Below are 13338 nucleotides of genomic sequence, written 5' to 3' on the forward strand. Positions count from 1 at the left end.
CTATCTTGATTTTATAAATTGACAAATATTTTGAGACGAATATTTAGTAATGTGGACAACTAATATGGGACGGAGGGTCAGGAGTATGTTAAAGAGAAAAAGGAGTCGCATAAACTAGAAGTGAGAGAATATATAAAACTTATTATATTCTGTCAATTTCATTTTATACGGTAATATTTGCCTGAATGTAAAGTTTAATAAAATATTAAGAATTATTTGGTTATACACATATCAAAGGAACCTTAAAAACTTGTGGTTTTAAATAAGGGTTTGACATTTAAATGATCCTAAGAGTATGGCATCGAGGGCAAAATATTAAATTTGTTCATGTGATTGTTTACTTACCTGTTACCCTTTTCTAATTTGGGGTGTATATATAATTTATATATCATATTACTTCGATGAAATTCTCTTCTCTAACAAGATATTCTCAAGTGTATCAATCCTTCTGCTCCTCCTCGATTACCCTTTCCAATGGAATATTTACTTGGCTAATTTGTTCTTCTTGAGCTATGTTGATTTATTTTTTGTTCCAAACTAATTAATGCACATCTATTGTTGTTTGATTAAATGACACATAAAATATAAAAAGAAAAATCCAAAATCCAACTGGCATATACTTTGAATGTATCATTAGAATGTCAGTTTAACATATTCGAGACAGACTCTTAAGTTGAATACCTTAATAAGAAGACGATAATTAGAGGTAAGAAGATAATGCAACTTAATAATTTAAATGGGATAGGTAGGATTCCCTTTAGATCTTCTAAGACAAACCTACATGTAAATTGTAAACACTTTGAAGAAACTCTATTTTTTTTTTCTTTGTGAGAAAATGACACTCTACTCAAAGCAAACTATTATAGCAGTTTTATGGCGTTGCTAGCTAGGAATTAATTATTGAGAAATCCTTAGTCAGCAATTTTGCACTGGATCACCAATTCTTTTCCTCTTGCGACGACTACAAATTAGTATCGATATCGACATGTAATAGTTTAGCTAGTTTAGGAAATCTAAGTGTTTTAATGATAGCATGTATGTATCTAGTACATCTTCTGTACCTCCTTAGTATTAATGAAATGTCCGTTCAATCAAAAAAAAAAAAAAATCCTCTTAATCTGGATTTTTGAGATCAGGTTTGGCTACTAATTTTGTCATCAAATTAGTAAATTTCTTTGTAATATTTAAAAACTAAACTGATTGAATCAAATGTCGAATTTTTTCTTGATTTGATATCAAAAAGTTTTGTTCAAAGAGACACATACACAATTAGGATATTAGAAAAGCAATTATAGAAAAATCATGTGACAGTTTGGCCGAGTGGTCTAAGGCGCCAAATTTAGGCTCTGGTCCGAAAGGGCGTCGGTTCAAATACCACAGCTGTCATTTTACTCATTTTTAAAAAAGTTTTCTAAATTAAGTCTTGTGTTGAATATTTTTTTTTTTTACAGTAAAACCTATATTAGAACATACATATATTTCTGCTTGTTCCTTCCACTTTACTATTATAGTTTTTACATTAATTTCAACAGAAAGTTGTTACTAAAGATGTGGCCTAGTAGTTAATGAAGTAGATTGAGAACCATATAAAATCTCAAATTCAAATTTTTGCAGAGCAAAATGATATAGATAGTTTCTGTCTATCCGTTAAAGACTTGGTAGACAGAGTTACCCAATATTTGTACTGGTGGAAGGTAGAATATATCTCTCTTGAATTAATCGAGATATGCCGTACTCGGAAGTTGGTCCAAACACTATGGTTATCAAAAATTTTGAGAAAGAAATTTGTTGGACGGAGTTACCCGATATTTGTACTGGTGGAAGGTAGAAAATATATATCTCTCGAATTAATCGAGATACGTCATGCGTGCAAGCTGGCCCAGACACTACAATTATCAAAATTTTGAGAAAGAAAAGTGCAACCTTAATGGATAGAGTTACTCGATATTTGTACTGGTGAAAGTATAAGACCTAGTGAAAGGCAGAAGATATCTCTCGAATTAATTGAGATATGCCATGCGCACGACACTACTATTGTTAAAAGTTTTGAGAAAGAAAAATGGCTCTAGGAAACTCAGTAAGGTCCAAAGAGTTAACAGCTAAACAAATCCTTTTTTCCTCATTAAATATCTTTGTTCTAATCAGATTTTGACTGGGGAAGTCTATCGATAGAACTAAATTACAAAACTTAGGTTTTGTCATCATTGGTGGGAACAACAATTTTCATTCTGTTTTTTCTCCTGTCATTTTCATGCAAATCTTGATTATATTGTGCATAGCATGCACGTCCTTGTAATTACAACTCATCATCTAATAAAGCACCAAAACCAACCCTATTTTAGGCATTCAATTAATGTTTGTTAAATATCAATAGCATGTGTTATCAGCGCAAAGCACGGTTTGAGTCAGAAAAAACTGTGTAATATGCATGTGGGCACCGTGCATGTATATAGTTTATGTCAATTCAGACATGGGAATTTAATTAAATTCTGATTTGATATTAATCACTACTTTATAAGCAAGGGCAAATTAATTCTTTTATCGACCTCGTCAAATAAAATCCTGAAATTGGGGTCCTCAAATTCTGGGAAGCTACTTTTCATTGCTCTTTGTTAGGGGTTTGCTAGATGCAGATTAATTCCCTGTTAATTACTAGAGATAATCAGCATTAGCTCGTCATGATTGAGGCCACCATACATTAAGTCGTAGCTAAGAGAGAATTTGACTAAGCTTATAAGATGATCAAACTCGTTTATAAACCCTTTTAATCTTGGCTTATCCAGCTTTTTTGACGTTTGGCTTAGCTTATTATTTTGATTGTTTGCCAAAAGGGGACTTGCGAAAGCCAATTAAGGAACGTACACATAAGGAAAACGTAACTAGCCAACTAGAAAAGCACATACTAATCCGTTATACATCTAGTATCAACATAACAACAAGAAGTAGTTATAGTGGTGGTGGTGTTTATCTATCTATATTTATGTTTTTTTTGGTAATGAAAGGAAATTTTATATATAGTTGAGAATCATTACAGCCAAAAGAGCTGTTAGTAGCATACCACAGCCATAGGAACCACTTATATTCACAGTTCAAGTTTTATATTGTCTTCTTATTATTAGGGGTTGTTTGGTTGGTGTAGTCAGAAAATTTGACCTTCACATAAAATCAACATTACTTATGGTTGCTAATTTTCTTTTTCTCATAAATAATATCTGCTAAATTTATTTTTCAAGAATTTATGTATTGTTTTATGAGTGATAAACTATAGATTGTTTTTTTGGATGTTATATATAATACATTGATTAAATATACAAAATTGACACAATTAGCTTCCGCAATAGTTGGCAAATTCCTTTTATATATATATATATATATATATATATATATATATATATATATATATATATATATATATATGTAAGAGTAGCAAGCACATAATTTAAAGGCCAAACCCATCGACAGACACCTGTGGTCGTCCACTTCTTTCACTTGAGCACCTAAAGTGGCCGTTGTTCCATTTAGACACTTCAGGTGGGTCATTCCTATTCCACTTAGACACTTTTTGCACCGTTATCGGAGCAAAACCAACACCAAAGGGGGCGCCACCTCATTGCACATCCAACCAGCCCAAAAGCCCCAATTTTTAATGGTCAAAACACCACGAATTTACAAATTAGTGAATTTACAATTAAAATGAGTTGGCACAATTTAATTGAGTTGACACAATTTAAATGAGCTGGCACAATTTAATTGGCCACTTAATCCACGTAGGAGACGACTGGTGTTGGTTTTGCTCCGATAACGGTGCAAAAAGTGTCTAAGTGGAATAGGAATGGCCCACCTGAAGTGTCTACATGGAACAAGGACCACTTTAGGTGCTCAAGTGAAAGAAGTGGACAACCACAGGTGTTTGTCGATGGGTTTAGCCTAATTTAAACATATATCTGAAGGAGAATATTCTATTAATAAAGTCTATGAATTATCTCTGAATGCTCTCTACAATCTACACAATATCTCTTGTTACGAAAATAGCTAGCAGAATCCCTGTTTATAAGGGCAACTTACTGGAATAACTACCTTTTAAGGGGTGTTAACAATTAGTAGCTACCTTTTATCAATTTACAATTCGTAGTTAGTTTATGGAAATTCGTTGTATTTGAGTATATTTGAATACACTGTTCAGTTGTATCCAACCTTATCTGATGTCACCTGTATTTGACTTTATTTGAATACATGCAACCTTAATTTCTCTAAATACATGTGTATTCAGAATGATTGTATTTTAGTGCATTTAAATACACGACGTAGTTGTGTAATTTAGTGTATTTATATATTGATCTATCCTTTTGTTTTGGCTATATTTGAATGTATTCTAGCTCCGATCAGCAAGATCACCGCCGGACGTCACAAGGTTGAATGTATTCGACCGTATTCAAATGTATTTACACTAAAAATAATGACGAAATGAAGAATATAGTCAAATTCGGTCAAATCTCCGACGAAAATACAAAACACACTGTATTTACTCAAAAAAATAAAATATAATTCGGCGCGAAATACAAAATACACTGTATTTACACTAAAAATGAAGAATAAACTTTGGCAACACTCTTCTTTTTAGATCTGAGTACAATTTGATCTGAAAAATCACTTAGGGTTTCAGATATAGCAAAGCAAATTTTTTCTTTTTTCTTTTTAGAGATAGAGGATTTATTTGAAAGATGTTGATGAAGTTCCAAACTATCGAATCAAAGGACTCAGTTTTCACAGCAAAAGGACATGGATCTTAGCTAGCCTTCATAGCGGTGTGATCAAATGGAGAATACACTCCGGCGGCACTCTCTCTCTCGCTGGTGGTGGCGGTTAAGAACCAGATCTGTATTTTGCAGAATACTTTTAATTTTGCAAATCTTAACCAGATTTGTATCAACTAGATGGAGAATACTCTTAATTTTGCAGATCTGTATGAACCAGAAGGAGGTGAAGTAGTTGACCGAGGGTTGGTGGTGACGGTGAAGAACCACTTCCTCCAGCAAATGGCTCTGGAGAGATGGAAAGGAGAGAGAGAGAGGTGAGAGCTGAGAAAGTGGGGGGGGGGGGGGGGGGAGGGGGGCGGGGACAGAGAGAGAGAGAGAGAGAGGAGGGAGAAGAGATAGAGGTGAGGGAGAAATTCAATGTAGCTACCTGTAACGTAAGTTGCCCTAATATATTTGGTATAGCTATGAATGGTAATTTACAAAATCACTGTAGCTACTAAATATAAATAAATTAAAAGGTAGTTATTATCAATAATTACCTCTTAGAGGTAGCTATGCCAAGTAATTTTTCCTATTTATAATAGTATGAAACCTACTTTAACTCAAAATAGGAAAATTTATTCGTATATTAAGTTGACTGTAAATCCTAACTAGACGTGAATTAATATACCAAATCCTAAACGATTTTGGTTTCCTACAACTTTGAATTATTTTTTCGATCATTCTCCCGTAATTCAAAGTTTTATATCCAACTTTTTATGTACTTGTCCCCATCTTCCAATTTTGTTGAAGCACTTGTCTTCAACTCTGTTGATGCACTTGTCACAAACACCAAATTTTGTTGAAGCACTTGTCTTCAACCCCGTTGATGCACTTGTCACCAACACCAAGTTTTGTTGAAGCCCCGTTGATGCACTTGTCACCAACACCAAAATTTTGTTAAAACACTTGTTTCAACCCCGTTGATGCACTTGTCACCAACACCAAATATTATTGAAGCACTTATAAGGTATTAAACACTGAACATTCAACAAGAGATAACCCCAAAATTATAAAATTATATTATTATTTTATTTATAGTTTTTTTCAGTATCAAACGAGCCCTTAGTGAACTTGTCACGATCCAACAATTTTATGGAATTTTCTGGAATTATAATCAAGCACAATTGTTTTTTGGGACAATTTTCTGTTATAATCAGTCAGAAAAGGAAATTACAAGCGCAGAAAATAAACTATCTAATTGACTGAAAGTACGATAGATGGACTGAAATCAAAGGACTCCAAGTCGTAGCAATAGTTCAATCTGCAGAATTAAGAAGAAGAAGTAGAAATTAGGTTACATGAGATGAAGATTGGGGAAGAAGAAGGTAACAGAAAAGAGAGAGAAAGAGTGGAAGGATTTGTATATACCGGGTAATCAATGAATTTGTCGTTGGGTCATTGTCACTGTATATAACCAACTCAGCTGAGTTGGCAAGATCTGCTCCGTCGCTTTTCATAAATTGATTTTGCATCTGGGCCGTCCATTCTATTTAGCGAAAATGAGCTCAGCTACAGACCCTACTTCGACCCCTCACTTCCACAACAATATAAAATTTCCCTAATTACTTCTAAATTATTCAGCTTATGACTAGGATTATAACCTACCCCGCCCCTCAAAATAATCATTGCCCTTAAGGATTAGAATCAAACCCTAGAAACTTGGATTTGATATAGTTATAATTTTCCCAAGTTGCATCCTCAGGGGGTAGATTAGCCCACTGAATTAGGACCTTAACAATAGCTGAATTCCCCTTTTTGACCATGCCCTTGTAGTATTGAGACTGGTTTCACCAAGAACTAACCCTCATCATTTGTCATTGGAAGGGTTGTTTGTACCACTGTCATGTTACCTAACTTCTTTTTGAGCAATGAAACATGGAAGACCTGATGAACCTTAGAAGTTGGCGGTAAAAGAAGTTTTTAAGCCAATTGTCCAATCTTAGCAATCACCTGATAAGGCTTATAGTACTTAGAACTGAGCTTCAGGTTCTTCCTCAAGGCTAAAGAAGTTTGCCTGTAAGGTTGAAGCTTAAGGTAAAACATATCACCAACCAAGAATTCCCTCTTAGTTCTCTTCTCATCAGCATACAGTTTCATTCTTTCTTGAGCCTTGCATAAATTGTCTTTGAGCAGTTGGACCATTTGTTGTCTTTACATGATCACATTAGTAGCACATAGGTACAGTAGTATCTAGTAGAGGGCCTAAGGATAACTGTGGAGGTGAAAATTCATAGAGAGTCTCAAATGGTGTACTTTTCAAACAAGAGTGGAAGTTTGTATTGTACCATCATTCAGCCAAGCACAATCAATTCTTCCAGTGTTGAGGCTTGTTGCTAGTCATACACCTTAAGTAGTTCTCAATGCATCTATTAACCCTCTCTGTTTTTTCATCTGTTTGTGGATGGTAAGCTGAACTATACAATAATTAAATGCCTTTGAGTTTGAACAAGGCTTGCCAGAAATTACTGAGGAAGATTTTGTCCTTATCAGTTACAATGGTTTCAGGATTACCATGTAATGTGTAAATCTTCTTCCAAAACTTATTAGCCACATCAACTGCAGTAAATGGATGAAACAAGGTCATAAAATGAGCAGACTTGGTAAGTCTGTCTAACACTACCAATAACACATCTTTTCCTTTAGACTTAGTCAATCCTTCTATAAAATCCATACTTACGTGCCTCTATTCTTGATCTGGAATAGGTAGGGGTTGGAATGGACCAGGATAAACCACATTTTCTTCCTTGTTCCTTTGACATACATCACACTCATTAACATACTGGATCACCATTTGTTTCATAAGAGGCCAGTAGAAATATTGCTCCAGGCTTTTGATTGTTCCCATTTGTCCTGAATGCCCACCTATTGAAGAATCATGGAAAGTTTGTATCAGTTTTGGCCTTAGACCACCATGACTTCCCACACAAATTTTTCCTTTTCTTCTGAGTATACCAGAGTTATAATGCCACAACTGAGGTCCTTGTAAGTCTACTGATAACTTAGCAATCATCTTTGTGGCTAAGACATCTCCTCCATAACTGGTACTGATCTCTAGCACCCAATTAGGAACTGATGAGCTGATAGCTTGAAGTTGCCCAGGGTTGGTACCAATAGTTATGCCCTGCTGCCCCTTAAATTGCCTTGACAAAGCATTTGCAACCCTGTTCCCAACCCCCCTTTTGTATTGAACCTCATAGTCCAGCCTAAGTAATTGAGTGAGTATTTTTTGTTGAATAGCAAAAGTGACTTTTTGTTCTAGTAAATACTTTAAACTGTAGTGGTCAGTCCTTACCACAAGGTGTTTGAATTGTAGATAGTGTCTCCATTTATCAATGACACCAAGCAATGCCATATACTCCTTCTTATATATATATATATATATATATATATATATATATATATATATATATATATATATATATATATATATTTGTCCCTATGCTTTAAAGCTACAACTTTGCTAAAATAAGCCACAGGCCTACCATTATGCATAAGTACAACTCATATACCAGAATGGCATGCATCAGTTTCAATAGCAAACTCTTGAGTGTAATCAGGTAAAGCTAACACAGGGGTGGTTGACATGTCCTTCTTAAGAGCCAAGAATGTTGTATCAGCCTTAGAATTCTACTTTAAACTGTCCTTTTTGAGTAGATTAGTCAAGGGTCTGCATATAACACCATAATTAGCTACATATTTTCTATAGTAGCCTGTTAAACCCAATAATCCCCTAAGTGCCTTGAGTGTGGTAGGTTTGGGCCAACTGACTATAGCTTTTACTTTGCTAGGGTCAGTTGATACACCTTGGGCAGTGATAACATGTCCTAAATAGTCAACCTTATTTTGACCAAAAGAGCATTTGGATCTCTTGGCATATAGTGAATGCTCCTTTAGTGTTTTGAAAACAATAGACAAGTGATCCACATGTTCTTCTAATGATTAGCTATATATCAAAATATCATCAAAGAATACCAACACAAATTTTCTGAGGAATGATTCGAATACCTGATTTATTAATGCTTGGAATGTGGCAGGAGCATTTGTAAGGCCAAACGGCATCACCTTGAACTCATAGTGCCCCATATGAGTCCTAAAGGTAGTCTTTTATATATATATATATATATATATATATATATATATATATATATATATATATATATATATATATATATATATATATATATATATATCTTCAGACCTCATTCTTATTTGATGGTAGCTACCTTAGAAAAATATTTCTGAACCATGCAATTCATCTAACAAGTCATCCACAATTGGAATTGGATACTTTTCCTTGATTGTAATCTCATTTAATCCTTTATAGTCTACATAAAACCTCCATGTACCATCTTTCTTCTTAACCAATAAAGCTGGAGATGAGAAAGGGGACTGGCTTGGTTATATGATGTGATTGAGAAGCATTTCCTTAACCTGCTCTCTAATTCCTCTTTTTGATAGTAATTGTATTTGTATGGCCTTAAACTAATTGGTGATGATCCTTATTTCAATGGAATATGCTGGTCAAGAGTCCTAACAAGGGGTAAGGTCTTTGGCTCAACAAAAACTTCTTGATACTGATCCAATACTGCTTGAATTTGCTCAACAACCTCCTCTTGATCTGTTGTGGTTGTTACACTCACCATGAATAAGTGAGCAAGTATTGTTTGTCCTTTCTTGATGAGTTTTCCCATTGTACTACAATTAATCATGCTCAAACTGCCAGCTTCAGGAATTGCATGCAACACTGTTTTATTTCCCTTCCTGCCAATAGTAACACACCTCCTTTCATGATCAAATTTAGTGGGATTGTATTTCTTCATCCAATCATTGCCCAGTACCAGGCCACAATCACCAAGTTTAATAATCCTTAGGTCTTCTTTAAAGACTTTGCCCTCTATTTTCCAACTGAATGCATTACAAATGGTGTGACACATTACATAATTACCATCAGCCACAGTGACTTTCATAGGACTGCTATAGTCAGACTTGTAGCCAGTGTCTTTGATAACTTGCTTATATGTGTACTTCCTGAATCCACCAATTAGTGAGATTCCTATTCTTAATCACTCTCATTACTAATATTGAGTTGACTCCTGAAGACTTACCAGATAGAGCACTCAAACACACAACTTGTTGTATCTCTTGATATAACACCCCTTAAATCACAATATTGTCTAATTCATTAGTCTGATTCTCATTCCTCTCCAGTTCTTCAATTTCTCTAACTATACAGTTTAGTTTCCTAGTAACATATCTCTGACCAGGTGAAAAAATTTCTCCACATTTGAAACACAACTAATTGGCTTTCTTGTGTTCATACACTTCAGATGACAACTTATAGGTGCTTGTCCTAGCTGCAGGGGTAGTAGGTACTTTTAAATTAACAGTTGCAGTTTTGGGCACTAATTGAGCAACTGCAGTCTTAGCATTAGCCCCAATGGAGTGTGAAGAGCTAGCTTTAGAAACCTTTTCTTGTAGCCTTGCTTGTTCAATTGCAGCAGTCGGAGTTGTAGGTTTTAGTAACTTGACACCATATTTAATTTCCCCTTTAAGAGCTCCTACAAAACTAGATAGGAAATGAGCTTCATCCAGCGCAGATTCCTAAATAGCATATGAGCCTTCATATCTTCAAACTTACCAAGGAATTCCTCTACTGACCCAGTCTGTTGGAGTTTATTGAACTCTTTAACAACATCCTCTAGTAGGTTTTCACCAAATCTACTACACAACTCATTCTTAAACTTATCCCCAGTCACTACACCCCTACTCAATGTTAATGAATTAAACCAAATTTTAGCTGAACCATTCAAGTAAAGTGCTACAGCTTCTACCTTTAAATTATCTGCAGTTCTATAGAGATTGAAATACCTTTCATATTTTCTGAGCCACACCTTTGGTTCTCTGCCTTCGAAACCAGGTAATTCCTACTTTGGAGGAAGAATTGGGAATCCAGCTTATCGATTGTTCCTTCCATCATGGGGTAATGGAAGAATTCCACCACCATTTTGGTTGCCCAAATCTGGAGCTCTAGCAAAGGATCTGGAGCTCGAGCAGGAAGTCGTTCAAGTGCAGTCAATCAATTGAGGATCAGCTCCAAGGTTCCTTGAATACCCAACTATGTTTGCAACATGGTTTGTTGCCCAACTGTTAGTCCAGCTAGTTCTTCCTTGTGTTGAGTCAACTTAGCATCCATGGTTTGTAGTCTAGTTCCTTCCACCATCGATCAGTTTTGGGGTTTAGAATCGAAGGCTCTGATACCAAATGTCACGATTCAACCATTTAATGGAATTTTCTGGAATTATAATCAAGCACAATTATTTTTGGGACAATTTTATGTAATAATAAGTTGAAAAAGGAAATTACAAGTGCAGAAAATAAACTATCTAATTGACTGAAAGTAAGATAGATGGACTGAAATCAAAGGACTCCAAGTCGTAGCAATAGTTGAATCTGCAGAATTAAGAAGAAGAAAGAGAAATTAGGTTACAAGAGATGAAGATTGGGGAAGAAGAAGGTAACAGAAAAGAGAGAAAAAAGAGTGGAAGGATTTGGATATACCGGCTAATCAATGAATTTGTCGTTGGGTCATTATGACTGTATATAACCAACTCAGCTGCTTTTCATAAATTGATTTTGCATCTGGGCCGTCCATTCTATTCAGTGAAAATGAGCTCAGCTACAAACCCTACTTCGACCCCTCACAACCACAACAATATAATCTTTATTTCCCTAATTACTTCTAAATTATTCAGCTCAAGGCTAGGATCATAACAGAAGTAAGGTCAAAATCCTAAATTGTAGTCATTTAATTATATTAAATTAAAGGGAAAACTACGTATATATACATGTTAAGGAAAAATATTTATGAAACGTGACGATAGTTTTCCTTATTTACAAAAAATAACGATATTTTACGAAACATGACGGATTTTCATATATTTTTCGTTCTTTTATTTTATTTTCAGAAAATAATTTTTAATTTAAAAAAAAAATTATTTTAAAATTTTAAAAAAACAAATTTATATTTTTTTAAAATTTATTTATTTATTTTTGCTCAAAGGCTTAAAAATTACCTCAAATTTTTATGTATGAAATGTTTATGCGTAAGTGAAATTTTTAATACAGTTTTTATACACAAAATATGAATGAAATTATAAATCTTGAGCAAGATATATACATTTCATATCATTCTCATACATAAAATTTTGAGCGTATTGTTTAAGTCTTGATCCAGATATACACATTTCATACGTTTTTCATACACAAAATTTGAGCGAATTTTTTAAGTCTTGAGCAAGATATACACATTTCATACACAAAAATTTAAGCGATTATTTTAAGTCTTGAATGTTGTATCAAAGTTGTTTACAATGTTGTTGTAGTTGTATTAATTTTAGAGAAATCTAGCATGAACTTTATACACGAAAATGTGAGCGAAATTCTAAGCTTTAAGCGAGATACAAATTTCATACCGTTTTCATACCTACAATTTTGAGTTGATTTTTTAAGCCTTGAACAAGATATACACATTTCATACAGTTTTTATACACTAAATTTTGAGCGAACTTTTTAAGCCTTGAGCGAGATATACACATTTCATACATAAATTTTTGAGTGAAATAAATAAATAATATAAAAATATTTTTTTTAATTTTTTTTTCTTTTAAAAGTATGTTTGTTATAGGGTTTGTAATGTTATATTTTGTAAATAGAAAACTATCGTCATGTTTCATAAATAGTTATCCTTAATATGTATATAAACGTAATTGTCCCTTAATGAAAAAAAGGAGAAAAATATGGTGGCGTAATGTCGCGGAGATTCGGGGGCAATTGAGGCCCAAAGGTCCCAGCAATCAATGATTTTTCAACAAAAGCCAACCTTGAAAGTTGTTATAAGTAATAGCAATGTATTTATGAATTTATCAATGTGGTATCTCACGACTCACATGTTTGTCTTCATGTAAGAAAGCGAAAAGGTTAGAAAGCAATGTGGCTATATTAAATTACTTAGTTGCTTCCATTCATTTAATCTGCAAAGTGAATCTGTAATCATTGTCTACACAATATCCTTTTATTGACTTGAGAGTCAAAAGAAATACAATGAAGAAACAGACAGAATTGTCGTAACCTGCAATTGAGAGAAAATGTAAAAATTCTGCCTACATAATTGAAGGCAAAATTCAACATTTTCCAAAAAGAGGAACGGCTGGAGAAGAAAGTAGGTCATCAGCAATAGAAAAAAATCTTAGGTCTTGTGCGGTGTAATTCAAATTAGTCGGGACTCCAATGCAGCTATTAAACATCAAATGGAAAACTCAATAAAAACGCGATGTAGTTAATTTGTTATCAATCTCATACAGAGGCGGATCTAGAATTTGGAGGTTCCGGATGCCACACTAGGGTAAATGGGTTCGGTTGTTCAATTTTGGGCTTCGGTTCGGATACGTCTTTTTTACTTATATAGATAATTGATTAAATAAGCAAATTTGTCTAATTATGTTCTCTTTTAAGTTGTCTAATTTTTTTTTATTTTTTTTTT

The sequence above is a fragment of the Lycium barbarum genome, chromosome 7 (genome assembly GCF_019175385.1).
Source record: "Lycium barbarum isolate Lr01 chromosome 7, ASM1917538v2, whole genome shotgun sequence".
Lineage (NCBI taxonomy): Eukaryota > Viridiplantae > Streptophyta > Magnoliopsida > Solanales > Solanaceae > Lycium > Lycium barbarum.